The 17863-nt window shown below is 40.4% G+C and overlaps 1 protein-coding gene across 2 annotated transcripts in view; it reads left to right on the top strand.

Moving 5' to 3' along the window:
* Positions 1 to 1444: 1444 nt before the first annotated feature.
* SIPA1L2 (signal induced proliferation associated 1 like 2) overlaps positions 1445 to 17863 on the top strand; it is a 126613-nt gene continuing 110194 nt past the window's right edge. For both annotated transcript variants that reach the window (XM_041399136.1, XM_041399138.1), the window contains exon 1: positions 1445 to 1684. The gene's annotated coding sequence lies outside the window, so the exon portion shown is untranslated. The remainder of the gene's footprint in view (positions 1685 to 17863) is intronic.

Genomic DNA, 17863 nt, shown 5'->3' on the forward strand with positions numbered 1-17863 from the left:
TAAATGTCAACATTCAGCCTGCTTGTCACAGCTGAGTGAACTGGTACAACCAGAAAGTTACTTACCCAAGAGAGGTGGGTATGAGCGGAGGGAAAAGAAAGCAAGAGAGGACTGGAAAAACATAAAAGAATCCTGGATTGTTTCTGTAGGGTTCTGTAGGAGTAGACTTTATTCCAATGGTATTGCAGGCCTCATCATTTGGGGTAGCAGATGGGAGCAACCACATCAGTCCTGATAACATCTTCTATTTTGCATCCTCTATGTAGAAGTGGGTCCTGTGATTACACATATGGTTTTTTTGCAGAACTAGCCCGCAGAGTAGAAATAGGGAAATTCAAATTCTGAAAGCAGCCTTTGGTTTGCTTACCAGAACATGTGGGAGAGGTGGAGGAAATGTGGGTATCTAGCCATGGCTTATTTGGCAGGCAAATTAACGTGTTCAGGGCTGCACAAGACAGAGGGAAAGCTCCATGTTCCTGACCCACATGAAACTTAAGAATGCACACAGGAGACAGAGCACACACGGCATACAGAGCACACAGAGCACACAGGAGACAGGGCAATTCTGAGAACTCCACTGCCATGTATTTTTTCTCTATCGGTATCCCCGTTTTCAAGATGTGGGTAAGAGCACACACGAAAAGGGTGCGGACACAGCAGCCCCGCCGCAAGCCCAGAGGCTCTCGGACGGACTTTCGCTGAGGCAACGCACAGCCTGTAGGATGTGACACAGAGTCCCAGTCAGCCCGCTGCTCGCCACTCCGGGAGCTCCCGCGGGAAGGAGCCGGGGGTCTCAAGCGCCCGAGGGCGGCAGAGGGGCTAGGGCAGAGGCTGGGGACGGCCGGGCCGGGCGGCGTTGTCCAGGGTTTTGAAAGCGAAGAGGAGTGTCCGTGCGGGGCAGGGGCAGGGGCAGGGGCAGGTGCCGGTGCCGGGCCGCTCTGCCTCGGCGCTGCTCCGCCGCGCTCGGCTGGGCACGGCAGCAGCCGGGGGGCCCGGGCCGGCTGAAGGACCGGGCTCTCACGGGCTCGCTGCCGGGGAGGGCCCTTCACCGGGGCCCCCCATGCTCTGCCTCGCTGCGTCCCGCACCCCACCTGTTGCTCGCTTCCGATCCCGAGCTGGCCGCCTGTCCCCGGGGAGCCCCGGAGATCCCCTCCCGCGCCCCGCCACGGCGGGCGAGAGGCGGCGGGGGAGGCGCTGTCAGGCGGGGCGCGGGGTTTGGGAAGCGCGACAGCGCCGGTGCCCATTGCGGAGTTGTCGGTCCCGCGGGGCCGCTGGAGGCGGGGCGGCGGGCGGGGCGGGGCTACGGGCGTGCGGGGCCGGCGGCGCGGGTGTAGTGTCGCTGCTGCCCCCGCCCTCCCGCCGCCGCCCCGCCCTCCCGTCCGGCGGCGGAGCCGCACTCCAGACCCAGCGCCGGGCGGAGCGCGGGGGAGCGCCAGGAAGGGGTGGCGGGGGAACGAGAGGAGGAGCAGCGGCGCTCACGCCAGCCCGCAGTACCCCGCAGTACCCCGCAGCACCCAGCGGACGGCCCCCGGCTCTGTGCAGGGAGGGCTTCGGCGCCCCGCGGGCGGTGGGTCCCGCGGGAGGGGAGCGGAGCACAGCGGAGCCCGTGTGCGCAGGGGGCATGGGGGTCCCGGGGCCGGAGCAGCCGGAGCGTGGGCAGCAGCGGCGGCCGCGGCAGCACCAGGTAAGGAGCGGCCCCCGCCACCACGTCCGTGCCCTGTGGGCGTGTGAGTGCCTTCCCTCCCGGGAAGGGCTCGGGAGCGCTTCAGGGAAGGGGGTGCTGTGAGGGCAGACCCATCTCTTGTTCCCTCAGGTGCCTTTGGGAGGGAGGCTCGGTTTCTCCGGGCTCCGCGGGAGGAAGGCTGAGGCGGGTAGGAAAGCGGCGGGGAGACGCGGGCCCCCCTACCCTAGCGGCCCCCCGTCCTCGCCCCGGCCGCAGCCACCCCGCCCCGGCGGGCACCGTGAGGCGGCCGGGGCGACTCGCTCCCGCACGTCGCCTTTATAAATAGCGATGCGATCCGCCCCGTGGAGAATGGCCGCGGGGGCAGCGGGGGCGTCCGTCGGGTCGCCAGTCACCTGCGGGCCCTTCTGCCGCCGGGTGCGGCAGCCCGAGCCCCCCGCTCCCCTCTCCGAGTCTCACTCCAAGAATAATGGCAATTACGGAGTAAGTTTGCCCGGATCGGACATCTCTGGGGAGAGCTGCTGCTCAGAGCGCGGACTATGCAGCGGGGACTGCCAAGCGCTTGCGGTAGCAGAGGAAAAGCCTCTTCAGCCCCTACGTTTTCCTTAAATGATTTAAATCATAAAACCCCCCTTTTTTTTTTTTTTTTTTTTGGTTGCTGGATACAAGGCGCAGGCTGCATCCTTTTACACTCTTTGTTATCTTATAATATTCCCGTAGCTCTTCAGGGGTCCGCTCTCCAAACTTGACGTTCGGTTCGTTCAATAGCAGCCAGCTCGGCTCAACTTTGCCTCAGATTTTATGCTGGTGGCTTCGCAGCCCTTCTGTGCCGGGTGGCAGTGCTCGGCTGCGCTGTGCGAGCCCCTGCGAATGGGAAGTAGCGTTACACAGGCTTGACAAAGGCAACTCCAAAGCTGACAAATCTCAGATATGGCTGTTAAGGTTCACGAACTAGGTCAGTAAACTACCTTAGTACTTGGTGCTGCATTATTTTAATACATCGGTAGTTTGAATACTTGCTTTCAACCTGGCTTTTCTAGAGGAAACGAGTTTTATTTATTTTATGATGCAAAAGACATGCAAAGTTAGATAGAATTGCACATGTAAATTTTCCCGAGCTCTTTTGTGACACTTCTGAAAGTTAACACTAGATGGCTTTCTTATATCAGCTATCCTGCAGGGAAGGAAAGCATGTAATCTGTCTCTGCAGCCTGCTATTTCTGTGTTTGTCTATTTTTTTTTTCTTCACGTGAATAGTAAACTATCTTCTGGTCAGTTCTGCACCGATGAGACACGAGCAGATCTGAAGTACCTACTAGCTGACAGAATTCGTTGTTTTGATTAGCTCATGTTGCTTTTTTAGACTTTATTTTACATGCGTGTTACTAATATCTAAAGAAAGTTTGTTTAGTTGGAAGGTAACTCTGCATAATATTTACGTTGCTGTAAAGGAAGACAGCTGGATAACGCAGGATGTTTGAAAATAGGGAAAAGCCAGTAATTCAGTCTCACTTGTTACTCAGTTTGATGGATTTATTTTAAAAGGGACCATAGTGCATTAATATTGTCTGTTCAGTTATTTTTCCCCTAGATTCTGTACTTAGCTACCTTAGACTGAAACGTTTTGGAGCTGGATTCAGAAACATAGTGCTTCACAGCCTGCTGGATATAGAAATGCCTAGGCTTGATGCCTTATTACTCTATTTCTTGTGTTTTTACAAAATTGTGCCTTTTGTCAGTGGGAATGCATTATTTGCCCTCCATTCGCTTCTTCAGTGGTGGCTCTGAAATACTTAAATCTTCAAATTTTATCTTTGAAATATCTTGTATTATTAATGCAAACATGTTTAAATCATCAAGAGCTCTAATGCATTATAGATATTTAAACATCACTTAGGGTCCACAATAGTTGATTTATAATTTATGTAGCATTCATATAAAGCTAGATTTAGAGAGGTCTCTGAATGTATTGTCTTGGTTTTGCATGCCCAGTGGGTTACCTTAGCAGGTCATGCAGCACTTAGATGGAACCAGAAGGAATGGTTGGAAGGATGCCAGACTGTTTCACCAATCCTGTTGGATCAATTAAAAATCATTTCATTCATATATGCCAAGGATACAGTGTGAAGCTTAGAACTAAACAAAACCTCAGTTCTTTGAAGCTGGTATTTGCTTACTGTACATATCAGAGTATTTTTACAGGTTTATATTTCATTTTCCTGAAAGAAAGATAATATGCTCTTCTTTTTGTAGGCATTTATGACATACTATTACTCAAGTGCATTGTGAAATATTCTTGCAAATGAAGAGAATCAAATGAGGAACCAAGCAAAGCAGTGGTCAAACAGATGGCAAAATCATCCCTTTTTTTTTCTGCTTTGGACTTTTATGACTGAATTGAGGCAGTTCGTTTTTTCACTTCCAGCTTCATACTGGACATAGGCATTGCACCTGAGCTCTTTATCTGCAGATCATCTGTTCAAACTGCAGGAGAAAGGAAGTATTTTCTCCTTGCCTTGCCTGGAGTTAGGATTATATTTAGATGGTTGGATGTTAAAATATTTTCGGTAGGTTCCTTCCTTTTACTGCTGAGAGATCTAGTTTGGTAAAAGAGAGGAAGAAATGCTATGCTATTATGATAATACAAGTTACAGATTGTGGAAAGAGGGTGGGGCACTGGGTTATCTAGTTTCTCATGTTAGTCATCCAAGATAACCAACAGTAGCTGGTTTTACATCTTGAAATGAAATCAGGGTTTGACAAATGCTCTTTTTCCTTGCAATTTTTGCTTTGCAATTTAAAATGCTTTGCAATTTTCAAATGTTTGGGTAAGCGGGGTTGTGGGTCAGTAAAGTGAGGGTGGCTGTTTGTTTTCTGTATGTTGCAATATTGTCCTCAGAGTAGAATTGTTTTTTTGTATTAGGTAACATACTTCATATCTGATTCTTTAAAATGTTGCTTCCTGCAAAGTCAAGACCAACTTCAGTTTATCTCTTTATTTTCAGCACAATTTTCATCCTTTTATAAATCTGGACGGTTTATGAAGTTTAAGGTAGGGGTGCCTCTCATAGTCTTTTTCAACCCTGGTTTTTCTACCTGAATTTTGAGATAAGAGTGTGAGGGCTGTCTACCAAATCAAATAAACCAATAAGAAGAATTTATGAGGGAATTTGTATTTAGTAGATTGAAAAGTATGTTTCACAATTGTTTGTTTTGCTTGTTTGCCAAACACTTGTTGTTTACATAAATGTCATTAATGGTAACATTAATTCCTGATGACGTCCAGTGATGATGTCATGGGACTGGTTAGATTTTTAAGAATTGTCAGAATTTCACATGAATAGCTGTCTTTTTTTTTTAGTTTGTTGTGAAAGAGCACACAATGTTAAACATCTGATTTATCCTGACAGAAGTAAATGAGAGAGAACCTGCCTTCCTTTATAGCAAAGCACTGACCCTGGATTTGAAGCCACTTTGAGGCATAATTGAATGAGCAGAAGATTGAAAAGGATTGTTATAATTGGTGATACTCTTCTAGTTTTTAGTTGGACAGGACAGCAGTAGGCAGAAATGTCATTGTGATTGGTTTGCACCATAGTTCTTACTAGAAGATATGTAGGCTCTTGTTTGGATCATGAAACTGTAATTACATGAGCAGTTAGTTACTCAATTTAGATTTATAAGTGGATTCTTCTGGTTTTCTGGAATTTCTTAAATAATGAGCAGTGCATACATAATTAAAGGTTTTGTTTAAAAAAGTGTCTTGAATCCTTGTGGAGGTAATGTTCTGAACATGTAATAAATGTAAGCAGCTGCTGTCCTGTCTTTTTGAACATGCAGGCAAACAGCTTTATTGGATTTGATGTTTGTAAGACATTTTAAGAATAGTAGATGTTTGAAATGAAGTACACATTTCTTTTAGTGCTGTTAACTGGGGATTCTGTGTTCCTTTGGAAAAAGACCTGTAGCTACTTTTTTTTCCTTTCTTTTCTTTTTTTTTTTCAGCTGCGGTATGTAATGTAGAAAGATACCATAGCTATTTTTTGAAAGTGAGAGAATCTAGAAGGAGGCTAGAGAAGCAGTAGTAAATTGGCTTGTGGTAGCTGGGAGGCTGGAAGGTGGCAGTAGCTGAAGTTGTCTGGCTGCCCCTCCCCCTCAGCAGCTTAAATAAATTCTGAGCACAGGACTTGGAGTTTTGCCATTGACTTTGAATGCTTTCTTATATAATGTCTTCATTTTTTGTTCTGGATCCTGCAAAGTTGCATACCCAGCTCTGCAGATATTTGTGCAATGCTCCTGTATTGTTTGCTGTTTCTTCTTTCCTCCCCCTCTCCTTGGCTGCCTGAATTCTCACTGGCGTAGTGGCTGTGGATTGTGATAATGCCTGCCTGCATTTATGTGTATCCTGTGTCCTCTAACATAAATCCCATCCAATTTTTTTCATATAACTTACACCTGAAAAATCATATTGTGGAGTACCTATGCTTCAAAGATTACTTAAAAGATTAAAGATACAAAGCTCACATAAAACTCATCAATTTGCCCTTCCATTTCCTTTTAGGCTCACCAACTTTTCTTTAAACCTGATACAAACTGTGATAGAACCATTTTACAAATTACAGGAACAACAGATTAGAACACCTAAAATGTTTTTATTAGGAAAGGTATTCTGAATACATCAGACATTCTGTGGCTAGTTAATTTAAATGGAATAAAATGTGTTTTAATACATCAATAAAATTTTTCTAGTGATTTGCCATTTTTTGATGTTTTGTTTTGAATTGCCTTTTCTGTTTAACTCTTGTTTGTTCCATATATATGAGATGGAAAGAGGTTTCTGGGCCACTGTATATTCCATTTTGGATTTTTACAATCACTTCAGTCAAATCTGATAAATTGTGAAAGGATGTGACAATAAAATGGCAATTAAGGTGAGTAAGGGGAGAGTGAAACATTTTAAAGCATGTGTTGTAAGTGCACACAGTGTTACAATATTTTTTTTAGTTTTTTCCCTTTCATGTGGGGGAGTAAAAAGAAGTACTGAAATTAATTCATAGTTAGCAAAATAGTCATTGCAAAGAAGCAGCTCTATTTCCTATATTTTGTGAAGAAGGTATTTTGAAAGATGGAATATTTCAGTCTCTTAGGGTTTTTTCATGTTTGTTGTTTTTATTTATTTATTTATTTATTTACCTGAGAGGTGCAAGTTATTTAATCATTCTTCTTCTCTGGCTGTTCTCATTTGTGGCTTTCTGTTCAAAACTAATTGCTTCCTACTTTTAGATACCTAAAGTACATTCAAGGAAAGGAGCACTCCTCTCCTTCTAGTGTTTTTTGGCTTCTCAGCACTGAAAATGAATACCTGAGATGTTTTAGCTTGAAACCCCATTATAATACTAGTGTGACTCAAAGTGGAAAACAAGTGTGGGGGGAAAAAAGACCAGAAGAGTGTGGCTGTGTCTGTTCATGCATTCTCATGCCTCATGTGCATATAATCAACAGTGTGTAAGTAAGCATATGTGTTTTGCTGTGCTGGTCTTGCTTATTGCAGTTCTGGCTGCTCTTGAAGAATTAGGAGCAGTTTACAGTGATCAGGTTGTCTGTAGTGTTCTGCTGTAGTAAAGTAAGCCTTGGCTTTATTTTGTGAGGTTGTCAGGACAACAGCTTATTATTCTTGCCCCTCTTGGTGTTCCCAAAGCAATGGAGGGAGCTTTTTCAAAGGCAGTGGCTGCCTTGCCTCACTGGGCTGCAGGATTGCCAGCTGTGATTTGGGTTTAGCAGGATGTTCTGGGTTTGTTCTGTAGAAATTCTAATTGATGATGAATGCAAACCCAGTGTGAGAATAATTTTTCTTCATTGGACTAATGTAAAACAATCCCTTGTATTTACAAACCCATGTCCTATTTTCTCTACAGTATTGTCATTAATCTTCTGTTCTCTTCTTCCCTCTGAGGCTCAGAGAAAAATGTTTGAAATTTGACAATATGGAACTTGTGATAAGAGTTAATACAAGGTAGGAATTAGTTTAAAGATATGTCAGTGTGCTACAGTCTGACACTGGAGCTAACAAGTGAAATCAGTGGGGTTTCTGTTAGGTTGAGTTTGTGATGTTTTTGACAAAAACATGAGATAAGTTGGCGTTCAGTGATAAGCCACACAGTAACTGTTGAGGTGTTGGCATTTTGAAGAGCTACTGTTCTGTTCTTGTTGCATGGTAAATTAGAAAAATAATGTATGTTGTTAAATACAGCAAGCTAAATAACTACAAAGTCCTTCTCTGAATATGGTCATTTTATGTAAGAGGTGCAAATATTTTCAACTGTAATAACTTTTAGATTGTTGGGATGTTCAGGGGTGGGAAACTTGTGGAGGTGTTCTGCAGGGAAGATCACATGAAGAAAGTTTTTAAATAGCTGAGGATTTTTAAATTATTATTTCATAAAATATGCTAAAACATGGGACTTATTTTAGCACTTCTGTAGCCTCCTATATATTATTATTATAGAGGGATTTTTTAGCTTAATCCAAGTTCTTTGATCTGAGTTGAACTGTAGTAGTAATTAAGTGATGTCCAGGTACTTAAAATCCTTTTATCAAAACTGTAACCTTTTATTTCAAGTTCCCTTTTCAGACAACTGAAACAACAGTCCATTCACAGAATCATTTGGCTGAGATACACAGGCATCTGCATTCAGTCCTGGAAGCTGCCTGGCAGAATTAGAGCTATTGGGATAAACCTGTCAATGTTCAGAATGTTTTCTCCCTTGTCTGGCTACCATTTTTTTGAGAACAGGCAGGTACTCCAGAGGTGGGTGTCTTCCTCCTCTCAGATCCGCTGCTGTTTCCATCCCCTCACCCCAACATTTTCTTAGTATCTTCGTACGTGTCTTTGAATCACACAATCTTGTTTGCATAGGAAACCATTTCAAAAGGTTATTTTTAGAGTTGTTGAGATGAGGTGGAGTAAATACAGTGATTGGTGTTATCCATAACAGTGTGTGAACAGGTTTGCTCATTTCCCCTTCTTTAAATGTAGAATTTAAGCAGTTTGTCACCAGAAGACCTCAAAATAGATGAAATTATCTAAATTGGTCGAGAACTGTACAAGTGGTTGCTCAGATTGCTACACTGGAAAACATGAAATATAAATTCAGCTCCAGTATTTTCTATACGGGATGAAGTTTCTACTGATAGAGCAGAGGGTTTTACTGAGATTCTGAGCCAGGCTTAACCTGGACCCTTGGAAATCATTGCCTCTGGTGGAGATTTCTGAGTGCAGGGCAAGCACTTTCATTAGTCTGTGCGATTGTCAGATTTGGTAATTTTGCTAATGTCTGCTTCTGTCACACTTGGAATGCTTTGTGCTTTTTCTCTGTGGTTGTTTAATCTTTGAAATGAAGTATCTAGCAGCATAACTACCCTTGAAACTTTATCTATCAGATTCTGCTGAGTCAAACAGGCTCAAAAATTCTTGAGGCAGAGGGAGGTGTTGCACTGTATGACTGCATAAGCCTTATTTCCTTAGGAAATAAAAATTGGTGGCCATTCTTTCTCTTATACTGATCTGCAGCAAGTAGATACTACATTTAAAAAGTGTTTTCTTTTTACTTTTTATATTACTGCTCTATTTTTTAAAGTATTTTTACATATATAAGGTTACGTTATATTATTACAATAATACTTTATTATTATCAATGTGCAGAGTGTACCTCTGCCTGGCAGTGGGTGTACAAGCTGTGTCTGTGTATGCACAAATTACTAATTGAGTATCTAGCCTTGCTTTGTGGGGCTGAGTGTTAAAATAGGATATTTACATATATGTATAATAATAATTCTTTCTCCTGAGGAAAATAGATGCTTAATATTAATGTTTTTCTCTTTCTTATGTAGGCTGTATCCAACAGTATCAATATTCCTATTTACTCATTTTCCAGTGTTCAGTATGCCTGTAGGTCAGAGGTGTTGAAAGTTGCAAGTTAGAGGTTTTATTTTTTTCTATGTCAGCTTCTCAATTGCACCTCTCAGTGCAGTTGTATGTATTCTTTATGGCAGCTACAGTAATCACTGCAGGGAAAAGTCATAGTAAGAAATATTTAAAATCCGTTAGATATTTGTCTCTGTGACTTAACAACTGGTTAGAAGAATGGTTTATATTGTGGAGTTATTTTTTTCATTCTCAGCAAGCATTGCTTTCTGTGGGTGGACATTTACTCAACTAGAAACCCCCTAAGTAGGGGTCAGTGTATCTGTAGCAGCTGTAGGTATAATAATAATCAATTAAATTGATAAATAACTTTAAACTTCCTTTAAGAAATTGTTTGTATGGCTTTGTTTGTGTGAAGTCTTTCCTATTTCATGACTTATGTATAAGGTGGATAATGACTTTAGGTTTCCTTCGACGGATGATGAAATTAATTTTTATTTTCATGGACTATATTCATAGATTTTGAAACTTAAAACCATTCATCATGTATGTTTCATACATAAACATATTTTTCTTTAGTCCTATGTTTTCTTCCTTATTAGGAAGGAATCTACTGGAGTTGTTTTTGTTTTGTGTTCAGTTTTGTTTTCTTTTTTTCCCTTAAGCAGTAATCGAAATAGCCTTGTGTGAAGTTTCTGAGCATCTTTTATATACTTATTTGCAGTTGTTGGACCTTTCTGTGTACTACTGAAACCGTGAATGCCATCAGATCAGACTTAATATTGCATATGGAAGTTGGACCATCACTTATTTTCAGTTTATCCAGGCTTTAAGCGTGATTGTCAGGCTCAAAACACAACACTTAATGGTTTGTATTGCACCTGGAGACAAGTTACAAGTGGAGTACTGTATTGGGACCTGTTTTGTTTAGTACCTTGATCAGTGACCTGGAGGAGGAGATGAAGTGTATTCCTATCAAATCTGCATGTGACATCACATTGTGGGAGTAGTTGACACATTAGAGGACAGTGCTCTGCAGCTGAGAGAGGCTGGTGGAATGGACCATGATGGACCTCCTGACATTCCACAAGGATAAATGCATCTTCCCACCCCTTGCCACAGGGTGGGGTGGGGAGTGACTTCCTGGGAGACAGCTCTGCTGGAAGGGACCTGCACGTTCTGGCACGCAAGGCAGCACGTCAGGCTTCACTGACGGTGACAAATGCCAGCAGCATGCCAGGCTGGATGAGCAGAAGCAGCGCCAGTGGGTTGCCAATACTCAGTATTCTTTAGGCCATCACTTTGGATACACCCAACCAGTTTTGATTCCCCAAATACACTGAGTAAATGGAATCTAATTCGGTGGAAAGCTGGGAGAATGAGGGGCTTAGAGCACGTAAGGAGAGGCTGAGAGAAATGGCTTTGCACAGGCTGGACATCAGAAAGCTCAGGGGATGCTTACCTCACAATAGCTGCCTCACAAGGTGATACCTGAGAGGTCATCCAGAACACGTAGCCAGGCCTTTACAGGGGAATGTGGCAGGAGGAGCAGAGACAGTGGTCACAGTATGAAACAGGTGAGGTTCTGATTTTGCACCTGCAAACAAAATTCACCCCAAGGACACTGAGAAGCTGGAATAGGTAGCACAGGTTCAAATCTACATCCTTTACATTTTTTTAAGACTAAACTGGGCAAAGCCGTAAGCAAGTCAGTCTGAATACAGTGCTGTTGTGGCTTCCAGTGTGAATTAATCCATGAAGTATCACAACATTTTTTGTGGTGTCAGTTGCTCTGATAATTGAGAATTTTAGTTGCTGTTCCAGCATACTGTGATTCCACTTTATCATATTTCAGAATTTGTACAGAATATTTCTCTATTACAATATTATGAAGATCTTTTTATAAGACTCCTTATGATCTTGCATTATAGGCTCATATTGTATATTCTTTGTTTAAACCAGTGGACAAGAATTCCCAAATAAATTATTGGTAGTTAAATATTTTACAACTATGGAACTTAACAATAAAATAAATGCTTGAAGACCAGAGCATGTCCTTTCAGGTTCAGCTTCAGATACTCTTTGCTGACTTTGTCACTGATTAAAACATGTTTAGCAATACTAGAATTTGGATGTGTGAATTTCTATTGAGCAATTCCATTGGATCCCTTCCAAAAGATTGTTTTAATGTTAAGGAGCAGGATGTGAATTTGAAATTGGCTCTCAGCATGTCAAACTTAGATTTGTATTGGGTTCTCTTGCTTTGGCTACAAATTTTAGTATGGTGAAACTTGAGATAACTTATCCTAGAGGTACCCATGTGGCTGGGGAAAAAAACCCTGTGATTTGTTTGAGTATTTTAAAATACAAATTAAAATGGTTCAGTTCTGAAAACGTCTTCTGTTTGCACTTTTTTAATGTTTAGCCTTAACCTCTTAGTTTCATTATCTATAAACAAGAGCCAGCAGAACCCCAGAAGCTTGAGATGATTCCTGCTCTTTCTCATCCAGCTTCAGAGTGGTTAGACTTTTAAGTATTTCTGTGTTTACCAAAGCATGAATCAGACCTTCAGATCCCTGTTTTGGTTTTTAGAATCCATTTTATTAAGTGTTTAAAATATCAGGTGTTTGTGTAACATTCAGCTTCAGTATGAAAGAGGTTGCAAATACGTGCTGAGATAATCAAAACAAACAGGAAAGGGAATGGGAAGAATTTCCTTTAGGGTAAAATTCCTTGAAGTTTAAATAACCATGATAGATAGTGCTTGTCAATTGGCAAGGAAAGTTGGGACTTGCCTTCTGAAGATTTTATTTTGCTGAAAATGGAAGAACATGGAAAAGCTCAGTCAGATGTCGTTTTTAAACCATACCTTCAAGAAAAAAAGAAGAATTAAAACACTAATTCTGTTAAACTTATCAATCTCCAAAATTGTTGCATTAAGACTGATGATAGGTACAGATCTGTGTCTTCAGAAACTAAAACTTTCAGAACTAAATAACTAATTTAGTAAGTTTAAAAAGTCTGTTCATTGGCATTTTATTTTCAGAGCAGGACTAAGCTTTTGAAATCAATCTCCTGATCTTTCCACTTAACAATATTTTGTTTACACGATGGAGAAGTTTTAGAGAATTTAAAATATATTTCTGTCATGAAACTAACTCAAATAAAATGTTGACCTTAACATAAAATATGTTTCTAGTTCTGAATGCTATACAGTGTGACAGAGTAATTGAGAAATGGAAACGAAAAAGAACACTGCTGAAGCTGATGTGCTTTACAAAAATTTAAGGTGAATATTTGAGAAGAAAGTAAGTAGCAAGATGAAACAAAGTTTGTGGAGTAAACACTTATTTCTCAGTATTCAGGAAGTAAATATTTTCTCTAACTTCTTAAGAGTTAGACTGAATTATAAAAATATTGTGTCTTCATTTTGTCGAGCTCACTCAAATTGAGTTGAGAAATCTGAGACATGGTTACTCAATGGGAAGGGTGCTTAAATAAAATAAACAGAACCCACCAAACCCCCCACACCATTAAGGAAAGTGATTGAGAGCTGTTGTTCTGCAGGTTTAAAAGCATCACATTAGCTGCACCTACTTTGCTCTTTAGGTATTTTTCAGGCTTTTTTTATGTTCAGCTTGTGGTGGAAAAAGTGTGTGTTCCTTGGGCTGTCCCTTCTTCTATCGTCCCTTTTCTCCTCATGAAGGCAGTACGGCTGTTACATAAATTCTTAATGGAAAGATCGCAGAGCACTATCTTGTAATGGTGACTTTTTCAATGTTTAATTTTCATGGTTTTTGCTTGCTCTAGTAGTTTGACTCACAGATTTGATCACATACCGGTGTTTTGGTTACTTGCACCAAAATAAAAACACAGCTTGCTATATTTGCTTTGTATTTTTTTTTCTATTTCTGTACTTTTTTTTTTTTGTTTGTTTTGTTTAAAGTAGCTTTCAACAAAATTGCAAGTAATTGCCAGTAGCCCAGCTGATTTATAGCAACAATGTAAAAATTCTCATAGTCAAGCTGACCACAACAAAACCTTGCAGTTATGAGGTATTATGAAACCTAAAATCTGAGCTTCTAATAAAATGTTTATGGCCTTCAACCTTTTTGGCAATAAATTAAAAAACAAGAAATCTGTTTAGAATGCATTTTTTCCTTAAATTGTAATGATGTAACTTCTACTCTAATACTTTTCTCCTCCCCCACAGAGTCTTCCATTCTGCAGTAAAAGTTTTCCTGCCCTTTGCTTGTGCCCTATCCTGTCTCCCACACCCCTCTACTGACCTGCCATTACCCACTTGTGGAACAAAAAATGGCTTTTCTTTGTTTAGAAAGCATAGGCCTGTGGTACAGCTGCACAGCTCACTGAAACCCTGGGTGGATTAGTGTGCCCAAAGGGGCCCAGTGTGTGATTTCTCTCTTTGGAGGCAGTGAACACCTCCTGGTGAAAGACAGCTGGCTGTCAGCTCCTGGGCACCTCCTGGCTGGGAAGCGTGTGCTCAGATTTGCATCCTGCCCATAAGATTTCCCATTTATTTCTGCCAAGAGGGATGTGCTCTCAGCCCCTGAGTAGTCCAGCACCGCAGGTTGCCCCTTGACCGCTGGCAAATTGGTAAAATTCTTTTTCCAGCTGTGCATTTTAAAATAATGGAGTAGAGGAGTAGATGGAGAGTGTTTTTTAGGCATAGAGAGTGTTCTGTCCTTTCAAACAACTTGGACTTGAAACAATTTTCTATCTCAGGAGTTAGAGGAAATAAAAACACTGCAGGAGGTTCTGAAGACCAGAAAGTCTGTATATGGTTCATGAAGGTGGTGGTGGAGGAGGGGGCTGGAGAGGGGTTGTTTGTTTAATGGACTTTAAATGCCTAAATACTTTTCAGGATACAAATCTTGCCATTTTTATTTCTCCCCCTGCTTTAATACATATAGGACTAGCACCTTTTGTCATACAGATGAAGTAATAAAATGAATCAACTATGTTGTGTTTGGATGAATCAACTAGGTTGTGTTTGGGTATGGTGGCAATGAAAGCCTCTTGAGCTTCTATATGATCAATATTTTGAATACTTTGACAGAAAGATTTTGTCTCATGTAGAATCTTTTTTTTTCTCATTTTAACGTCTTGCCTGTAACATACAGTTAAGATGTATACTCTGGAAATTGTTCATAAATTTAATGATAACTCTGATATCCTTGACAGAAATAGCTGCACTTTTCTTTTTTCTTCTCTTCTACGTGACTTCTGTAGTCACTGGTATGTTTTAATATTATCTTTGTAATCAAAGATGAACAATTTGTAGAACTTCCACTCTACAAGTACATAGAGAAATTAAGTTAATAAAGATGCCATTGTCTTATTAGAAGAGTTGATAACATTAATGTTTAAGAGGCAGTAAGGTGTATGGCAATGTTTTCTGGGAAGTTAATATATTAATAGCAGTTTCTCTCCACAAACTGATGGGCTGCAGAATAACTGGATATTTTTACTTTCCAGGTGCTCTTAAGGGAGGGTGAGAAGACCAAGTGAATGAAAACACATGGGAAATATGAAAATGTTAATAATGAATACCTTCATTTATACAAAATGCTCTCAATTTTTGTTAGATTAAAATAATTGTTCATCTGAAAGAAAATAAATCACTTCAAGCTTCATTGTTACACATTAAGTGCTAGATTAGATGCATTTAGGTGGTGGGTTTGGAGTTTTTTTTTCTTGTGTCAAAAGAATGCCATTCTGTTCTTTCCTGACTGCTCTGTGATAATTAACAGATGGGAGTGCAGCTCTGTACTTTATGATCATTGATATTTTGAGTACAATATTTGAGACTTTGGGATTTACACTAAACACACCGCAAGCTTGCTTTGCATTTCTTTTCCCTATATTTTTTTCCAATAATAATTTTTCATTATTATACTGCGAGCAGTTTATAACAAAATGATGGTCTGTTTGTCTAGTAGTCCATAAGTGAGTAACTACTCTGAATGCCTGAACCGTACAGCCTTTACAGAACAAAAAAATGTGTCTGAAATTTAACACTGTCTTTTGTGATAGAGGGATACATGAGAAAAAATGAAAAACTTGCAAAGTGAGTCTCTCTTTGTACAGAACTGTCACTACCCTGCTTGGCTGATGAAGATTCTTTTCAGCTGTCACTTTCAGCACAAAGGGGACAAAGCCTGTGCCTGGGCTTACTCCCACTGTCTTAGTCTGATTTTTATCTAAAGCAGAGTCTGGGACCTGCAAGATTATTGACTATTTCTTCCATTAGAGTGCCAGGGTCTAGAATTCTGACCTTTCTGTGTTTTCTAAGTTCATGTTCAGTTTTGAAAGTATATTTGTTTCAATAATTAACACTAGATACTATCTTTCTCTTGTGGTAGGGAATAAAATATTGTCAAGCAAAAATATATTCTGCTCTCTTTATAGCCAAAGTATATTAAACAGCCTTTTATGTTCCTTTTGTTTGTTTTTCTTTTTGTCTTAAACATAGGCTAACGTGCAAAGACTTTGGTTTTCTGCAGAAAGCAGTTGTGTACCTGATTTTTCTTAAAAGCGTGAGCTGCTTAAAAATCTTACAGGTGATAATCATGATTGAAACAAGAAATACTGTTCCGTAGTGGGAAAGGGGAAGACATGCTGGATGATGTTTAGGGTATTTGTGATAGAGGAAAAGTGTGTATACTGCAATTGAACAGTTGTCTTGAGCATGAAAAGAAATAAAATAACAGTAATGATCTTAGATTGGGGAGTAGGAAAGTCTTTGCCACACGTGAGAGGGGTAAGTGGCTTGGGTGTGTATGTTTGGGTGCCTGTGCACACATCTGAAATACAACATAACTATGAGTGACTGTTTCATTGTCTGTTCCAAGTGGGCAAAAGAAGCAAAACTCTCAGGTCTGAAACATGGCACTGGTGAGATTTTGTTGTTGATCTTGGGTTTATAAGTCGGCAGAAGGAGCCAGTTTATCCTTGTGATGTTTGTGATTTAGAAGGTTTTTTTTTTTTGATTGCTAGATGTCTGTTCCTGGTAGAAATGTTACACTGTTTGGCTGCAGATTTTTATTACTCTTTCATTTTATTGCTGTTTTCAGCATGAAATGAATCATACAACCTTAATGGGTATAAATTGTTATATAAATATGTAATTTTTATTGAGATAAAACTGTGTAGTGGCAAACACAGTTACAAAATATTTGCAAATCAATATTTTACTCCAGTCTTCTTCCTAGGAGAAATTGAAGCTTCATAATAGAAAGCTTTGTTTAGTTTTGATTCAATGGTCAAGATAAAGGACTTGTTTCTAGAACTTCAACAGCCTTGAAAGTTTGTATCAAGTTAGGTTAAATTCCTCTGATTTACTGGATTTTTTAACAGGACCAAAAGCCCACAAGAGCGTGGCAGACCAGTGTGCTGGGTGAATGAGGGAGACTTGGTTTTGAGGCAGAAGATGTGGCATGGCCTGGTGCCAAAGTTGCGCTCAGCCTTTACTAGGTGGCAGAATGCATGAAGGTGCAGAGCCTTGCTGTCTTTCTCAAATGAGATATCTGTATGTATTTGGGTGTAAAAGACAGCAAGAAACTTGGTGTCTTTTTAGGTCCCAGTCAAGGTACACACCATTCATTATTTTAATTTGCATTATCTTCTATGCATGGACCAGGGGTGTGAACCTTATATGAGAGCTACTGTAACTAATGTTTGGGGGAAAAAAATTAAAATTTGTGCCTTAAAAAACACACATTGAGAGAATGTGTTGTTCTCTTTGTATAAATGTGGAAATTAATTTTCTTTTACAAAAAATTTATTTGAATATATTGATATTATCCAAATGTAAGCTCCAATTTTTATATTTTCATTTATTCTGATTTTCTTAAATAAATATGTCCAAAATCTGCTTTCTGTTGGTTTATTTAGATGTAGATTGGGTCGTATGTGAATTGTGTTGAAATCTGTTAAATCTTAACTGTGGATTTTAAGTGTGTAAATGCCTTTTTAAACACTCTTTTTATTGCTTTGATGTGTACTGATATCTAAGCCATGTAATTGTGTGTAGAAATATGGGGAAGGGATTGGTCTTCTGGCCAACTTTTTTTTTGTTCACTGCTGTCATAGGTGGCTATTACTGCAGTTTCTCAAATACTGAATATCTGTACTCCAGAGTTAAGTGCATTTGTGTAAGTTCAGAAGCAGATGGCCATTTTAAATACACAAAACCAGGGTCTATCCTACTGAAGGAGAAAAAACTACTGTATGTG

This window comes from Onychostruthus taczanowskii, unplaced genomic scaffold, assembly GCF_017590055.1.
Source record: "Onychostruthus taczanowskii isolate IOZ18803 unplaced genomic scaffold, ASM1759005v1 scaffold156, whole genome shotgun sequence".
NCBI lineage: Eukaryota > Metazoa > Chordata > Aves > Passeriformes > Passeridae > Onychostruthus > Onychostruthus taczanowskii.